Source organism: Octopus bimaculoides, chromosome 2 (genome assembly GCF_046866305.1).
Source record: "Octopus bimaculoides isolate indiv1 chromosome 2, ASM4686630v1, whole genome shotgun sequence".
NCBI lineage: Eukaryota > Metazoa > Mollusca > Cephalopoda > Octopoda > Octopodidae > Octopus > Octopus bimaculoides.
The window spans coordinates 55996113-56015293 of NC_142929.1; the positions used below are offsets into that span (position 1 = coordinate 55996113).

Sequence of the window (19181 nt, forward strand, 5' to 3'; positions counted from 1 at the left end):
TCGTTTCATCTACCCTTCTAAGAGAATCACACCCCACTGTTTCGTTTTGTTTGGTACGAGTGACGAAACCGCTCGTTCCTGTGGACGGTCTTCAAGTACTCCCCTTTCTACGAGAGGGCGCTGAAAAGATCCTGGATTTAAGGGTGTCGCGAAAGGCCTGGCTGGAAGCCCAACCTTCCGAGTTCTTTTACAGGGCTTAGAAAAACTGAAGGAATCTGAGAGGGGAATATGTTGGAGAAAATCATAAATAACTGATCCTCCTGTATTTTCTTTTACCCAAAGCCAGTAACTTTTCAGCACACCCTCGTAATTGCTTATTCGTTGAATTGACGATTTCAGAAGTTGAGTCTATGACAACCCTTACGGTTGTTATGGTTTGAACATTCTAATCAAAAGAAAAATCAATGACAAGCTACCTTGATATTATTATTATTATTATTATTATTGTTGCTGTTAAGGCGGTGAACTGGCAGAATCGTTATCACGCCGGACTAAATGCTAAGCGGTGTTTTTTTCTGCCTTAACACTGAGTTCAAATTCCGATTTTGTTTTTCATCCTTTCCTGGTCGATAAAATAAGAACCAGCCGAGTACTGGCGTCAATGTAATCAGCGATAAATTTCGATACTTTCACCCGCACGATTTTCACTAAGAAAAAAAAAACCGGATTTTTTTTTTTTTTTTTTTTGCGGGTAATCAAGTAACCTGACCTTCTAATATGCCGCAAACCCTTATTTTTGTTCGGAAAAAAGGGGCGGGGGGGGGGGGAGCCGGCAACCACACCCTTTTCTGGAATAATTGGAATTTGTTTTTTTTCGTTGAATGAATTAAGGTGACCTTCTAATATGCCTCAAAATCTATTTTTTGGTCCGGAAAACGGGCTGGGGGTGGGGACGGAACCCTCGGAAATTTCACCCATCCCTGCTACCCTTGGGAAGTACACCCGCACGATTTTCACTCAGAAAAAAAAAAAGAATCAACTCAGATTTTTTGAGCGGAATCAAGTACCTTGACTTCCTAATATGCCGCAAAACCCTCATTTTTGCTCGGAAAAAAAGGGGTGGGTGTGAAACCAGACTTCTCACCCCTATATCCTGGAATCATTGGAAATTTTTTTTTTTTTCGTTGAATGAATTACGGTGGTGCTCGAATGGTGCTTTTTACGTGCCGCCAGCACTGGCATCGGTCGCGTATTATATATGCCAGTGCCGGCGGCACGTAAAAAGCACCATTCGAGCATGGTCGCTGTCAGTGCTGTCTGACTACCCCCGTGCCGGTGGCACTTAAATAGCACCCACAACACTCTCGGAGTGGTTGACGTTAGGAAGGGCATCCAGCTATAGAAACATTGCCAGAACAGGTTGAAGCCTGGTGTAGCCTCCTGGCTTGCCAGAACTCAGTGAAACCTATGCCACCATGGAAAGCAGACGTTAACCGTTGATCATCTAAATATAATATAACATATTGCCATGCCATTGAAAGTTTAGGTAAACTTCGTCACTCACTCACTCACTCACTCACTTACTCATTCTCTCTCTCTCTCTCTCTCTCTCTCTCTCTCTCTCTCTCTCTCTCTCTCTCTCTCTCTCTCTCTCTCTCTCTCTCTCTCTCCACATACATATACACAAAAATGAAACGCATTAGTTACCCGACTTCGGCGCCAAAAATTGTATAGGGAAAATGGATTTGTCATTTAAATCTATTTTGTAATCTGGGATTATATTATATTATATTATATTATATTATATTATATCGAGTGAGTTTTAAGAGGTATGAAAAAGATATTTTATTTTAATATTATACTTTAACTTGTTTCACACACATACACAACCTCTTGCGTGTTTTTTTAGATGAATTCTTTTAAATCCTTTATCTCTCCACAGACTTCGTTACCACTAACTTCTATAACCTCTGCATTTTCACTAATTCTTTTCAATATTCTTTTCAAACTTGTTTGAATTTTCCATCTAATGTGGATTACACACTCTCTCGAAAAGGTATTTCTGCAAATTGTTACCTAAAAATATGGGTAAAGAAAGAAACAGGAAAAAACTATTTGAAAATGTGTGGGGGTGGGGGTGGGGTGGAATTTCCGAGGGTTCCACCCAACTCCGTTTTCCGGGCCATAAAAAGGGGTTTGTGGCATATTAGGAGGTCACCGTAATTTATTCAACGAAAAAAAAAAAAATTCTAATGATTCCAGGATATGGGAGGTCGAGCCCCCCCCCCCCTCCCCACCTTTTTTCCAAACAAAAATAAGGGATTTGCAGTATGTTAGGAGGTCAGGATACTTGATTCCACGCAAAAAAATCCGAGTTCTTTTTTTGCGGGGTGGAGTTCTTAGTGAAAATCGTGCGGGTGAAAGTTACCTAATCAGTTAGCCCCACCCATCTAAAAAAAAAAAAAATTCAGGACATGTACACTATAATGGAAAGAATTCTTTATTTCTTTATTTCTTTATTGCCCACAGGGGGTGGGGGTAAACATAGAGGGGACAAACAAGGACAGACAAAGGGATTAAGTCGATTACATCGACCTCAGTGCGTAACTGGTACTTATTTAATCGACCCCGAAAGGATGAAAGGCAAAGTCGACCTCGGCGGAATTTGAATTCAGAACGTAACGGCAGACGAATTACCGTTAAGCATTTCGCCCGGCGTGCTAACGATTCTTCCAGCTCGCCGCCCGATTAGAAAGAATTATAGCTGTTGTTGCTACCGCTGCTGCTGCTTTTACTGATAATAGATGTTTATTATGTTGGTGTATCTCAGGCAACATAGTTGTGGTCTAGTACAGAGAGATAACAGGGTAACACCGTTAGTAGGAGAGGTTGGGAAGGTGAAAAGGGGAACTAAAGTGTAGTGCCGGAAAGAGATAGGGGACTCTAAGCTAAGAGAGGTTAAGGCACTTGTAAACGTGATAGGAGGAATGAACAGGTAGAACAAAGTGACAATTGAGAAATGGATCTAGTTAGTTTCAGATTTTCAGATTTTTTAACTTCCTTTTAAAAAATGCAGATTTGGTGAATCAGTTTAACTAGATCCTGAGAAATTAGCAATTAGTGATGGAGAAACGAAAAGCTAAAAATGATAAAAGATGACAAAATGCTGAGAAGCTGAGGCAATGTGAAAGGTTGAGGTTTTAATAGATTACATGAACTGTGGGGAGACCCTTGGAAATACTCATTTAAAATTCCAGAAAGGGTTTTTTTTTTTTTTTTTACCAGTAATTATTTAAAAAGTTCTCGCGGCACTGATGTTGGTGACAGCTGCAACTATTATGATGGAAACAGTGGAGTATTAGCGTTGCTACTGGTATTCGCAGCAATAGCTACGCGCAACCAGTCACTCGTCTTTCAACGTTGACGATAGAGTTAGTATTATTCGTGGTAGCGTAATGCGGATGTTGCCTTCACTACTGTCAGCAGTCTTGCTGTTGTTGCTAGTGACACTAAGTGGTGAAAGTAGGCTGGCAGTAATCGTGCTGTTACTCAAGCTTCTCACCCCCATCTCTTTTTCACTTCTCCATTTTCAGTTGCTACCGCAATGAACGCCATTGTTTGTAAATTTTAAAAAGAAAAATTTTTCCTAGAGGTAATGAAAAAGTGAACTGACTCTCCCTCTCTCTCTCTCTCTCTCTCTCTCTCTCTCTCTCTCTCTCTCTCTCTCTCTCTCTCTCTCTCTCTCTCTTTCTTTTATAGCGCAGGAGTGACTGTGTGGTAAGTTGCTTGCTTATCAACCACATGGTTCCGGGTTCAGTCCCACTGCGTGGCACCTTGGGCAAGTGTCTTCTACTATAGCCACGAGCCGACCAAAGCCTTGTGAGTGGATTTGGTAGACGGAAACTGAAAGAAGCCCGTCGTATATATGTATATATATATGTATGTGTGTCTGTGTTTGTCTCCCTACCATCGCTTGACAACCGATGCTGGTGTGTTTACTTCCCCGTAACTTAGCGGCTCTGCAAAAGAGACCAATAGAATAAGTACTAGGCTTACAAAGAATAAGTCCTGGGGTCGATTTTCTCGACTAAAGGCGGTGATCCAGCATGGCCGCAGTCAAATGACTGAAACAAGTAAAAGAGTAAAAAGAGTATCAAATAACATATACTATTTGATACTTATACTATTTGATACTCTGTGTTATGATATCCTAGTTTTGGCTCATGGAATATTTTTATATAGTTATCTAGAGTGATAAAACAAAACAACGATTTTTGGTATGAATAGAGCCAAGTATGTGTTTATCTATCAAGCGTGTATTTTGGTATCAAGAAATATATGCATATTATTGAATGAGTTTCTTTCAATGCTATCATTCAAGCTATATTATTATTTTCCGAGAGACGTATTTTGCTTTTATGAGATATACGTGATACCACGAGCATAACTGCCAAAAGTATTACGATGCGGTTATGTAATACATGGTAGGCGGTTAAAAAATGAACATTTACTGTTGAGTGACTTGAAGCTGCTTGCAGAGTATATTATACTAACATACTTCGAATTTGGGATTAAAACGCATGAAATTTTAATAATGAATCAATGGAAAATTTCCACAAGAAAATATATTGGAAAGAAAATCTAAGAAATAAGATAGGTTATAAAACACTTAATCACATCTCTTTCTCCCTTATAATGGAAAAATCCTCATATGGAACTAGAGGGGTTAGAATAAGATAGTACGATATGAAAATGCAAAAATAATATCAATATGAAAATAGAGATGACCCTGTGCCTATACAAGAAATCAAATGAAAGGATTAATTAATTATTTTATTTTTTTGATAGTTATTGCTAATATATATTTAACTAGCAATGCATCCCGGCGTTGCCCGTGTGTTATGACCTACAGCCACATTGTCTTATTCGAGGAGTGTGAAGCGAACAACTCTTCTTTATAAACATGTTTTTCGGTAATTTTGTGATGAACAATGCTGAAATTGTTGACACCAAAGACATGTAGAATGGCAGCTTAGATTAGAATGAAATCCTAACATTGCTCCCCAAATGACCTAGAGTTACGGATTTTAAGAATTGGATGACGTATGAAGACGTAGAGGTATCCGTATTGCAGAAAATTAGGTACATGGAAAGAAAGCTGCTACACTGTGAAAAACACCATCTCTGTAATGTTTGGGCAGACTGCACACCTCAGCATATGTTAAGTGAAGCCGATGGTAAACGATGTTTTGCGTAAGTCGGTAGAATAAATATACAGGTCATCTGCACTGCTAAATCGAGAGCATGCGATATATAGTTGTCCATGAGAAAAACAGAGTCTTTGTAAATTGAGACCCACAATTTTTAAAGTTTGACCTTAGGTTTTGTTGATCGTCATAGCTAAGCACAATCGCACTGGGAACTAGAAGCGCTTGAATTGAAATGGCACGTTTAAAGGAGTAAAGGGCGTGCGTGGAATGTATGCGATCTCTCCTCGATGGCAGCCGGCAATAATTGTTGCTTCTAGGACATTACTTCTCATTGTAGTTATAGTCGTGATGGGTCTAAATTCCACAAGAGCATTATAGGTGCACCTTTCTTTAGGAACGACTTATGAGGTGGCAGTCCTGTGGGTTGTAGAGAGTTGAGAAATTCAACTGGAAAGTCAACAGTGGCATGTTCGTCGATGGTAGTATCAATGGAGATAAACGCTGAAACATCTCCAGGTAGAATGTGGAGGAGTTCAAGGTTTACTTTGTCAACGCTTTCATTCCGAAGTGCTAGAATATCTTTCTCTGCGAACCATGCTATGTTTTTGAAGTGGTCTTGCAATATAGGAAATAATTTTTCTTTAAGCTCAGTCAATGTAGACACCATGTGCCCACATTGCAGTACATGCTGTTGCAGGGTGCAATTCAACGTAAGGCGCCATTTCCAATTTGTAGAAGTTGATGAGAGAATTCCTCAGCTAAGGGGTCGTTGTAGAAATGAGCTCGTGTATTCTTGCATAATGAAAGCTGACGAACAAACCTCCACAGAGGTGAAGACTTCAGATACGCACAGATCTCGTCAGCTCGCTTACTCCGTGGTATGACTAGTAATATTTAACGGAAATCCCCTGCGAGGACAGCAGTTAAACCCATGATAATAGCAGTATTGTTTCTAATATCCTTTAGTGACTTATCTAGGGTTTCTAGTGCACAACGGTGTGCCATCGTGCATTCATCCCAGACAATAAGTGTAGTTTGGAGCAGAACTTCCACTGTCGGTGATCGTTTTGAAATATTGCACATTTGGGCATCGCTGAAGTGAGTTTTCTTGAGCACGAATAGAGGCAGTTTTCTTTGCGGCCCTTGTTTGTAGAGTTAAATTAGAATGTTTTCGTTTTGGTAGCATGGCTGAAAAGAGTGAACGATTAAGGAACATATAAGATGGAAGACATAAGCAATTTGAAGTTGGGCATTGTATAATTTCATTTTTTTGTAACGAATGAAGAGATATGGAAAAATTCATATTTCAATTTGTATACCGTTATTATGAGAAGTGGTAAACTGTGAATGATTTGGCTATGTTCTGTCTTGATAAGCGTAATACATTCTGTTAGCTGATATATAGTGGAGTGGATTACTGGTGTAATAGAAGTTATTCTTTGTCCAGAAAGTGATTTGTGTTCTTGCATGAAAGTGATTTGTGTTCTTAAGAAGGATCACAAACTATGTTCAGTTTCATCGAATATAAAAAGGGGTTAATATGATTTTACCCAGAAATCACGTTTGCAAAATTATAATTTCCCCCCACCCCACCGAAATTTCTTAATTTTCAACTGTTTCCCAAATTTTGTTTTTATTCACGTGGTAAAATACAGAAATTATGAATGTGGGAAATATAATTTCTTTTCGAAAGTTTAATTTTTCTGAAAGAAATACTGAATGCCCCTTCACCACCTCGGCCACCCATTAGCTACTCGCTTTCTGACGAAATGCATATCTCCTGTATTGAAAACATAGGAATGTGAGTAAATTGAGGAAAGAAATAGGGGGAGGGATACACAAATGTCATCTCGGATATGCTAGAAACAAGGTAAAGGACGGGATTTCTGAGATAACTTTTTTGTAAGTTTAAATGAAAGATCAGACTTTGAAATACGCTCATCACAAACAGGAATGATAGAATAAGAAAAGGTAATTTCCATAGGATTTGAGCCGTTATTTAGCACACAGCAAAAATAACATAATTCGTACAGAAGTTTAACTGTGTGTGTGTGTGCCAAAGGAAGTCATTTTTGCATATCTTTCTTAATTCCAAAAGAAGGAAATGTAGTGAAGTTATAACATGTTGACAACATAAGGTCTCCGTACATTATAATAAGGAATTGAAAGAGCGAGATAATGCTTAGTTCTACCCATGCATGAAACATGGGACGAAAGTGAAAATGACCTGAAAATTGTGCGACCCGATCTCGTTTCCGGGGTTCGCAGCGTCTTCTCTTCCGCTTTCCCCTTCTCTCTGTGCCGGCTTTCTTTTACCTTCACCTATAGAACATACATACAGTATCAACTTTCTGCCAGCTTTTTTTTTTCACCTTCAGCCCTAGAACATACATAGGGTATGAAACATCAGTATTTCTCTCTCACTCGCTATCCCTGTCTTTCAACTTCTATAGAAACTTGTTTTCTGTTTCTGTTTCTTTCTCTTGTCTTTCTGTCTTTTTCTCATTTTGCGCTTCTTTCGCTCATTCCGTTAAAATTTATTTGTTTATGCTTTGAAGAGAGCAGAAATTGAAAGAAAAGAGAAAGCGAAAAGGAGGAAGAGAGAGAGAGAGAGAGAGAGAGAGAGAGAGAGAGAGAGCAGAAAGTGAAGGAGATGAGAAAGTGAAAGATCTATGTACGTGTATATGAAATGGATGTGTGTGTGTGTGTGCGAGAGAGAGAGAGAGAGAGAGAGAAAGAAAGAAAGAAAGAAAGAAAGAAAGAAAGAAAGAAAGAAAGAAAGGGAGAGAGATAGAGTGAGTGAGTGAAGGTGTGTCGTGATGATGGATGTCTTTTAAGGTACACACTCACATAGAAAATGTGACGCCATCGTCGTCGTATAAAATGTTTACGATAGTTGACTTATGGAAAAGATTATAATGTTAAATTTTTTGTAATGCAAACATGTGAATGAAAATAAAGTTTAGTTGGTAGTGGAAATAGTACTGAATCTTTTTGATACCTCATACGTCAAAATCGGTAACTCGGTTTTGGAATGCATAAGAAAGATACGCACACAAACACACATAGAAATTCTTTTATAGATACAGACAAGCCTATCTCTGTCCTTGTGTCTGTCTGCCTCTGTCTTTAGATGTGTGTGTGTGTGTGTGTGTGTGTGTGTGTGTGTGTGTGTGTGTGTAGGTGTGTGCGTTAGTCGTCACAAATGTATGTATACTGACAGACACATACACCGTCACACACATATACTTGTCAGTCATCAACCTAACGTACGTGACGAACGCGCGAAATCTCTTATATTTACAAAATGTGACGTCATCATCGTTGTAGTGCTGGTATAAAATGTCGATTACGATAGGTGACTAAAAGAAAAATTACAATGTTAAATTTTTGTAATGCAAATATGTGAATGATAATATAGTTTAGTTAGTAGCCGAAAGTTTACTGAACCTTTTGATACACCATACGTCAAAATCGGCAACTCGGTTTTGGAATGCATAAGGAACATGCGCGCGCACGCACACACACACACACACACACACACACACACACACACACACACACACACACATTTTTATAGATATAGACTAGCTGAAGTACCCGGCGTTGCCCGTTTTAATGACTCAGAGAATTAACAGTAACATCGCAAAGCTCTTTATCTAACTTATAGTAAATATTTTTAAAGAAAACAAAAACACTCAATGAAATTTCGGACTAAGAACACTTTGTAGACCCTTGTTGCGACACTGTGCTTCCTTTTGAATGTCACCAATAAAATATATTTGTAAAAATTGTGAATCTTTATTTTGTAAAGGCATACGAGGGCCAATTCTGTGATAAATTTGTCCTTGCAATATAAAAGTCGGCATAAACCCATTTACTCTAATAATTCTTGCTCCAAATGATGTCATTTGAAAAGCACAATTGTATGCTCGAATATTTTTAAGAAAGTGTTTTGATTCTGAAGTGGTACCCAAAATAAGATATTTTATAAGTCCTGGAGGCTCAGGTATTTGTAAATGGACTTTACCTTTAGAACAACACATACCTAATGATACCTTGTCCCACTTCCTAGCACCACACCTTTCACATGTTTTGCACATAGAGCTCAGGGAGACAATTTTTCAGATGCATAATTACGATTAGGGTCATAATTAAATGCTACACCTTGCCATTGAAATCGTCTATACTTTTTCTGCTGGTTTTCTCTGGAAAGCTTTCTCCTTTTTAGTCGTATTTTTCGGTCGTTTTCACATTCTTGTTTTCTATTTATTCTACCTTTTTCTCTCCTTTTTTGCAATCGTATTTCTTTGTTTTTTTTTATTTTCTTGTATTTTTTTATTTCTACAATTTTCGTTCTTTCTCTGCAATCTTATTTCCCTATCTTTATCACCTTGTTCTCTTGTCCTCCTCTCATATTTCCTAATTTTTTGCAACCTAACTTTCCGATGGTTATTACTTTCTTCTACAATTTTCATATTGAGTGTTTGAATTCTCATTCTTTTATCTTTTTTATTGTCTTGTGATATTTCATTTCCCTCTACAGTTCTTTCATGCCCATGATTGTTTATGGGAAAGAGAGCATCGTATTGGCCGTTGTAAATTTCGCCACTATATAACACTGAAATCTTCCTTTCTGTAACTGTTCGACCGCAAATGGTGAAGAGTGGAAGAATAATTTCATCGTCATTTTTGTAATGAACTTGAATTACAATGGCAGCTAATTCAACATTACCGCTGTATTGTCCATCCCTAATCATGTATTCCTGCATTCTTAACACAGTGAACCTTTTCAAAATTGTCATGAGACCAATAAAATGAAGGAAAGCTGTTCAGCCCACAATATATACAACTTCCAATGGAATCGGACATCATAATTAACCTTAAACTTTTGACACTCAAACACTTTCACATTAGGATAAGCACAATGTACTCTTCCATAGTACATACCTCTTATTGACACCTATACGTCAGACTGAACGCTGTTTTATCTCCAAAGTGAATATTGCAAATGATATTTAAGTAATAAACTGTTCTTTGGCTTTTGCATTTGACGACTGTTTCTTTACGCATTTTATTTCGCTTTTCCCTGGCTTAGTGGTAAGAACTATGAGATAAGTAACATTGGTTTCAAATGAAAATATAAATGTAAGTTTTAATTACCCGATGGACAGGCAAACAGAAACTGCTACTTAATAAAGATGCAAAAATGCTTAGGGAAGTCTCTCTTCCCTCAAAAACTGACACAAAAAGAGTTGAAACTCGGTGGGGTGAAATAACACAAGGTACAATAAAATAATATAAGGTATGTTCTTTGCAAATCAATTTTATCTCAGAAATTGAACAATACCGCTTATTTTTTAAAGTTGGATGAGAAACGCTAGGCAAGGTTTTAGATATGACCCCTCAAATTTTTCACGTTTTATAAGCAATCAATTAGTCTTCTACTTTCAATTGAATTTTGTTGAGAATATCTTCAGAAAACTGAGTATATTACATGCGCTGAATTGTCTATGCACTGAATTGTCGGTACTCCATATATATATATATATATATATATATATATATATATATATATATATATATATATATATATATATATATATACGTTTATATTTATATAAGGGCATTGCTACAGAATAATGCCCTTATATAAATATAAACGAATAATTATATCCTTGGGAATAGAAATTTCCCTTATGAATTTTTTTACACACTAACTTCCTGATAAAATTCTTGTAAAAGATTTTTATCCTTTTTTGACTTTATTAATCAAACATATATATATATATATATATATATATATATATATATATATATCATACAGGCAAGAAAGTAATATTTTGAATGTAGTATCACCGTGAAAACATTAAAAAAATTGGGTATTTTACTCTTATATGACGGAAAAAGTTGTCAGCAATCTTTCAGCTGTTTTCACGGTTATACTGCATTCGAAATACTACTTTCTTGTATGTATGATACGATACACATTCGACACTTCCAAAAACAACTCGTTTCAGCTATACGGCTGCTGTCATGCTGGAGCACTACCGTGGTTTTTCTGATTTCCTCAGTCTGGAGTGTTTCACATCACCACTCCCATATGTGTCTGTGTCTCAGCTGTTGGTCCATTTGGTGTATAAGGGAGTTTGATTCCGCTACCCTCGTCTGTATCTTATGACGGGTTGTTGGTTCATCCGCTATTGTAAACAGGAGGATATCTAGCTCCTTTTAGAAGACATCTACTTCACCTTATGCAGATTTCTTAATTCTCGTGGCAGGGCATTGAAGAGCTGTGGGCCTTTGAACCCTATATACTAAGAAGAGGGATATAATATCCAGGTTGATACAGACCACATACAAATTCGTTCTTCACAACTCCTGAAGCTGCTTCAGATATGATCCATCCCATTCTTATAAAACTGATAATTTTGTCCAAATTGGTGTGCTAAACTCAAATTGTCGTTTCTGCAAAGCTTTAAAATTTCCAAATGAAACTAATGGCATGTGCTGCTCGGGCGGTAAGGTAAGATTGCCAGCACTACCAGCTCTTCCTCAACCTCTTATGAATCTTCTGGATGGCACTTCCATCCAATCAAAGGATTTTCTGAACAATATCAGTCAACTCTGCATTTCAAATGACATCGTTTGGTGCATCTAAGGAGATAATTGAACATGGATTTACGCCGACGTTCAAAGTTCAAGGGCAAGTCTCTCACCTCATTGGTTCCCTGATACCCACAAATGAAAACCACAGTTCCTCCAAATTTACTTTATGAGTGGTGTAGGACATTATTGTCCTACATCGAAGGAGTTGTCATAAATTCGAAGGAGATATAAACTACAGACGATGGGTCATGTCAGACGCAGCACCGACTGCCACAAAGGAGAGTATATCCAGTGACAACTTTTCAGTGCGTTCAAAAATCACATGCCCCCTCTCAATTTTCCATGACAGGTTACGGTTTGGAATACTCCAAACGGACGCATGGCACGTCGCTTAGTCGAATTAGCCCATAATTTATTCCACAAATGTTTTGTCGTCAATGCTGCGCTTTCCCGTATCACTTTTTCAACATAACTGTAATATATATAAACAATGCCATTTTAATCCCGAGCAACGCCGGGTATCTCTGCTAGTTTTTAATAAAGGCAACGGATATTTTTACATATGCGCCTAAAGGAAAACGGAAAATAGGCGTTTATACTCATAGAACAAACTTCTCTTTATGTCCCTGTATCAGTGACAAGGAAAATACAGTAATACCTCACTTTACGAGGACCCGTCTTACAAGACTCCAGGTTTACGAGTTTTATTTTTTTAGCACAAAATCCAAATTTTGAACGAAGTGCAAAAGTTTCTACTACCATAACCATTGCTTCTGCGTGTTACCGAGAGAGCGAAAGACAGTTTCTTCTAAGCAAACAACTGTAGACTTGTTTTTTAAAAAGAAATCTACAAGTCTGTCTACGAGTGCTTGTGAATTGGGGATTGCTTCTACAAGTAATAGTGTTCGCGATCCTATTGCGAGTGAAAGTGATTCAGAAAACGATTATAATAATTATATTTTTATTATAAATGATCTTGACATTCCTTTTACTCTACATAAAATATTCTTTACATACTACTGTTTTATTGCCATTTATTTACGAGTATTATAAATTTTATTGGTAAAATATTTTTCTGGGAACAAATTATGATTTATAACATAGCTATTATGGTAAATTATTACTCTGCTTTACGAATTTTCGGTTTACGAGCGGTCTCCGAGAACAGATTAATTCGTATATCGAGGCATTACTGTATATCAGTTTCAGAAGGCAGGACTTTTTGCTTTTTTCAAAGAAGGCGGAGAAAAATAATGGTTGCAAGGACACAACTACAAAATTAGATTCTGCCAATTTTTCTCAAACAACAGCTTGAGGTTGTTTTGAAATTGTGGAAAATGCGATGTAGATATATATATGTATGTATATATATATATATATGTATGTATATATATATATATATATATATATATATATATATATATATATATATATATATATATATATATATATATATATATATATATATATATATATATATATATATATATATATATATATTCTACGTACCGCTAGAAAAGCATGTCGTTCGCTGGATCTATTCCAAGGTAAACGAAAACATTTGTGAATAACGTAAATATGTTATGTTGGTTAAATGGTACAATGTCCGGAAATGACTCCTAGAAGACGATCAGGTGAAATCGGTGTTTCTCTACTGTTAGTGCTCTAAGGCGACGGTTCCCAATGTTATTTTGCAGCAAAACAATAAAATGCATTATATGGGATATTCGGCTCACGATCGTAAGGTTGTGAGTTCATTTCCCGGCGATGCATTGTGTCTTTGAGCAAGACACTTTATTTCACGTTACACCAGTCAATTCAGCTGGCCAAAAATGAGTAGTACCTGTATTTCAAAGGCCCAGCCTTGACACACTCTGTGTCACGCTTAATCTCTCGAGAACTGCGTTAAAGGTACACATGTCCGTGGAGTGCTCAGCCACTTGTACGTTAATGTCATGAGCAGGCTGTTCCGTTGATCGAATCAGCTGGGACTCTGGTCGTCGTAACCGACGGAGTGTTCCCTTATATATATATATATATATATATATATATATATATATATATATATATATATATATATATATATATACGAGAAATTATACGCACTCTTGTTTTTTCAATGTATTTACACAAAAGCAGGAGATAAACAAGTACGTCATTTTTCTATATAGTCTCCTTCTTTTCGATGCACTTGGTCCAGCAGTCCACAAGCTTGCGTTGACCCTCCAAGAAGGTCTTTGGTTGGTCGTGCAACCATTTATGGACCGCCTCCTTCACATCTTCATCCGCAGGAAATCGACGACCTCGTAAACCGTCTTTGAGCGGTCCAAAGACATGATAGTCGGAAGGGGCGAGATCTGGGCTGTAGACAGGGTGTTCCAGTACTTCAAAACCCAATTGGATAATGGTTTCAACGGTCTGAGTGGGCGTGCATTGTCATGCAACAACAAAACTTTCTTCGACAATAAGCTTCGGCATTTGGTACGAATTGCTGGCTTCAGTTTGTTGGCCAGCAAAGCACTGTATCTTGCATTGTTGATCGTACACCCCTTTTCCATGTAGTCTTTCAATATAGACCCTTTTGAGTCCCAAAGAAAGGTTAGCATAACCTTTCCCGCAGAAGACTGAGTCTTGAATTTCTTCGTCGCTGGTGAGCCAGGATGTTTCCACTCCATACTCTGTATTTTGGATTCTGCTTCATAATAATAGACCCACGTTTCATCGGTGACTGCCCTCATTGTTGTAGCGATCAAGTAAACGCAGACAGACCTCAAGATGTTGGCGTTTGTATTCTGCAGTAAGCTCTCTTGGCATCCATCTTGCACAGACTTTATGGAAGCCGAGCTCATCGTGGTTGATTTGATAGGCAGAACCATGATATGTAGGGAATGGCATTGGACATTTTGGGGATCTTTGGTTTGTGCTAGAGATCATGGGGCTCCCACATCCCTGAGCCTGCGACTCATATTGGCACGAGACATCTTGCTCCGGTTTGTCTCTGGATAATGTCAATAAAGTGGAGAGGGTCTATGAGGTGTTGTGCAAGCCTTATTGGACCTAAAACTCTGCACAGGCATTGCCGACTGCTGTTCGATATGTGAATTTTTTTTTTTCTCTATATATGTTTATCTTATTTTTAGTATATATTTAACTTATCTTTAGTATATATATATTTTTTTTTCATTCGGAAGTCCTGCGGCGATGGGAAGGTGGTGAAGCATGCAGACCTGACGGGTTGGAAGCATGTAGTCAGTGACCTGCACATAGGCGGTCCATGCTAGATATAAAGTCGTCTCCTTGTTGCCCAAGACAGCAGTAGGATTTGGTTGCTGCATGGGTGTCTGAGCAGATCCATTTGGAGAGGGCACTGCTCACCCGGAGAACGGGGAGGTTCTAGAAAAGGTGAACCAAAAATTGCCTGTCTTTCCATATCTGGTCAGTTTAGCACGACTGACGGAATCCACCCTGTGCTCGAAAAACAAAGAGTCTTTTATTTATAAAATCTGGACGGAACTTAAACATTTCATGTTGGAATGTGCACACTCAGTTGGACAACAAGAGTGATTGTAGGCCTGAAAGAGGCACGACACTTGTTGCTTGTGAGCTGAACTGTTATAAAATTGATATAGCTGCACTCTTAGAGACTTGTATAGGTGATGGTCAGCTTGAGGAAGTAGGAGGTAGATACACCTTTTTTGGGAAAGGAAGGCAGAAGGAGGAGCGCAGAGAGGCTGGTGTTGGTTTTGAAGTCCGATCTGATATCCTTAAGAAGTTGGAAGAGCTCTTTGTTCCTATAAATGAACGTATAATGACACTATGGTTGCACTTGAAAGGTAAGTGGTTTGCTACTCTAATAAGTGCCTATGCACCTACTTTGACTAGCTGTTATGAAGATAAAACAATCTTTTATACCCAGCTGAGAGCCATACTTTAAAAAATCCACAATTCTGATAAAGTCATTCTACTGGGGGATTTTAATGCCAGGGTTGGAACAGACTGGCAAACATGGAACTCTCTAGGACGTTTTGGAGTAGGGAAAATGAATAGCAATGGTCTCATGCTATTGGAGCTTTGCGAAGATCATGGACTTTACATCGCAAGCACTCATTTTATGCACAAAGGTGATCACACAACATAGATGCATCCAAGGTCCAAAGTTTGGCACTTGCTGGATTATGTCATCATCCGCAAGCATGACATTTATGACATTTGTAATGTCAAGTCCTTTCATGGATCGGAATGCTGGACAGACCACAGTCTGGTGCGAGCAAAGTTCCGAATGGTGATTAGAGTGAAAGAGAGAAAAGGATCAGTCAGCATTCCTCGCCGTCTAAATGTCCACAAGGTATATGATGTGGTTAGGAAAGAGCTTCAGACATGCTTGTCCAGCATTGAAACTGCTGCAGCATGGGAGGTTTTTCAAGACCAGGTTCTTCAATGTGCAGCCGAAACACTGGGATATGTTACTGCCAGACACAGAGACTGGTTTGATGAGAAAGATGCTGAAGTTCAGCGACTATTGGTGGTAAAGTGTCAAGCCCACAGTGTATTGCTACACAGAAAACTGTCTACTGCGCAGCGAAGTCTAGCACTTGCCCACTATAACAGTGTAAAAACATTACTGCAGCGATCTCTCAGGAAGATGCAAAACATTTGGTGGGAGGATCTTGCTCGTGATGTTCAGGTTGCTGCTGGTGCAAATGACAGCAAGAAGCTTTACCATCTTATGAAGCGAGCTTATGGACCTAAGAGCTCCACATCAGCTCCTTTGTTTTCCAAGGAGTCTTCCACTCTGTTTACTAAATCAACAGAAATCACAGGTCGCTGGATCGAACACTTCTCTGAACTCCTAAACCATGAGTCAGTTGTGGATGAAACAGTGATTGATACTATGCAACAAAGACCTATCATTGGCTCCTTAGACTCCTCGCCCTCAATAAATGAAGTAATGACAACAATAAGTAAATTGAATCTTGGTAGGGCACCCGGAAAGGATGGAATTTGTGCTGAGGTCTTGCGATTTGGTGGTAATTATATCACACGGTCCCTTCATGAACTTATTAGTGCAGTCTGGAGGGATGGTGCAATCCATAAGGACTGGAAGGATGCAATTATTCTTCCTCTATATAAAGGAAAAGGAGCCAGAACAATGTGTGGTAACTACAGAGGTATTGCTCTACTATCAGCTGCTGGCAAGGTTCTGGCAAATATTCTTCTTACCCGTCTGAATGGGTGTCTCGTAAATGATGTCCTATCTGAATCTTAATGTGGCTTCCGATCTGGTAGAGGGACAATGGATATGATTTTCACAGCAAGACAGATGAAGGAGAAGTGCTATGAGCAGAATATGGATCTTGTCCAGGTATTCATTGATTTAACAAAGGCCTTTGATATTGTCTGCTCTTTCTTTTTCATGAGAGAGTTGCAGATTTTTTTCAATCTCCAGCAGTTGTATTTTCAGGTGGGACTTTTCATTGCTTTCAATTTGTTTGTTTAGGCGATGTGAAACTTTCATATGGGCGTGTGTATGTGAGTGTGTGTATGTGAGTGTGTGTGTGTGTGCGCGCGTGGAGGTGCAATGGCCCAGTGGTTAGGGCAGCGGACGCGTGGTTGGAGGATCATGGTTTCAATTCTCAGACCGGGCGTTGTGGGTGTTTATTGAGTGAAAACACCTAAAGCTCCATGAGGCTCCGGCAGGGGATGGTGGCGACCCCTGTTGTACTCTTTTGCCCCAACTTTCACTCACTCTTTCTTCCTGTTTCTTGAGTAATGCTGCGATGGACTGGCGTCCCATACAGCTGGGGGGAACACATACGCCATGGAAATTGGGCCCATGAGCCTGGCTAGGCTTTAAAAGGGCGCATAAATAAATGATAAAATATATATATACAGAAATCCACCTTTTCCAGTACGGAGATTCCGAATCTGCAAAAAAAAAAAAGTCGGCACACACACACACACAACAAAATGACATTCTTTAAATTTTTTTCTTTTTTGGTAATTCGTATTTAGAAAGTGGATCTTCGGTTTGGCTTTTGTTTTTAACTTGTCGGACTTTTCGTTTGGAGCGTACTTATAAATTGAACACCCCCAAAACACGTTTTCAAAAGTTTAATTTTACCCCTCGCCACTCCTCTGGCCCAAAGAAAAATATTGGATGAGGAAAGAAAAATTTTGAAAACGTGATTCGTCGTTTAGATACTTTTTACGTCTGCTATTTTAGTAGTAGGGGAATGGATGTTTATTTTTTGTTTCTGAAATTATAATCTCCGTATTTTCCTACGTATTTCGCCAAAAATATATTTCTAAAAAAAGTGAAAAACTGAGATGAGGGGAGTTGGTAGAGGGGGAATTAAAATTTTGAAATGTCGATTTATTTTTTCGCAGATTTGGAATCTCCGCAGTCGAAAAGGTGGGTTTCTGTAGAAAAAAAAATAATGAATAACCGAAAGGGGGTGCGGTCTACACATACACACACACATATATATGCGTGTATATATATATATATATATATATATATATATATATATATATATATATATATATATATATATCGTAACGTATGATTGCCAATATATAAATATAAACGACCGGCATGGAGTAGTAAAATAAAATACAAGTCCAACGTAACAGGTTTGGTATTATTGTAAGAACGGCTGGCGAGATGCGTTGCATTATTTTTATCCAATTCTTCGCATTAATCGCAGACCAGGCCCAAATGTGTTAAGGCGTCCTAGCATCCAAAATGCAGCGGTGTTTTGCAATAAGCTGTCCCTCATAAATGGTTATGGGATTGGGTGAGAATTCCATAACATAAAATGAACAATTATTGAAAAAGAGTTTTAAAGAATTGAAATATTTGAAAAAAAAATCGTAATTTCCTTCCACAAACTCCACCAAAAGTGCTTTAGAAGGCACCTGGGGTAGATCTACTATATATAAGGATGTCATCCTTGCGCTATTCGATTACACCTGTCTCACTTCGAGGGGTTGATTCACCTAAAGAACGACGTTTTTTTTTTGGGGGGGGGGGGGTCCGACAGCCAAAACACATAAAAAATCATTGGGAAAACATGAAATTCACCTTAAAAATGAGCTTGGTGTCATTGTTACATAATAGTAAAACTTTGTAAAAAATAAAATAAAGTGGATTTCGACTTTTCCTTCCATATATATATATATATATACATAAATGGCCGGCATGTAATCACAGAATAGACTTTGCGCTCTTGTTGATTCGGTAGCCAAAATATATACACACAAACAAACATAATGCGCGTGTGCATGCGTGCGTGCGTGTATAAACACAGGTAGACGGAGAAAGTTCCAGATGCTAGCGAGAAGAAAACGATGTAAACAAGAAACTGTTTAAGATATAATTAAAAAGTAACAGAGAAATAAAATATTATTATTTGTTTGTTT

At 38.2% G+C, this 19181-nt stretch overlaps 1 protein-coding gene across 1 annotated transcript in view; it reads right to left on the minus strand.

Moving 5' to 3' along the window:
- LOC106876318 (sodium/glucose cotransporter 4) overlaps positions 1-19181 on the minus strand; it is a 151037-nt gene that overhangs the window by 107898 nt on the left and 23958 nt on the right. The window lies entirely within an intron of this gene.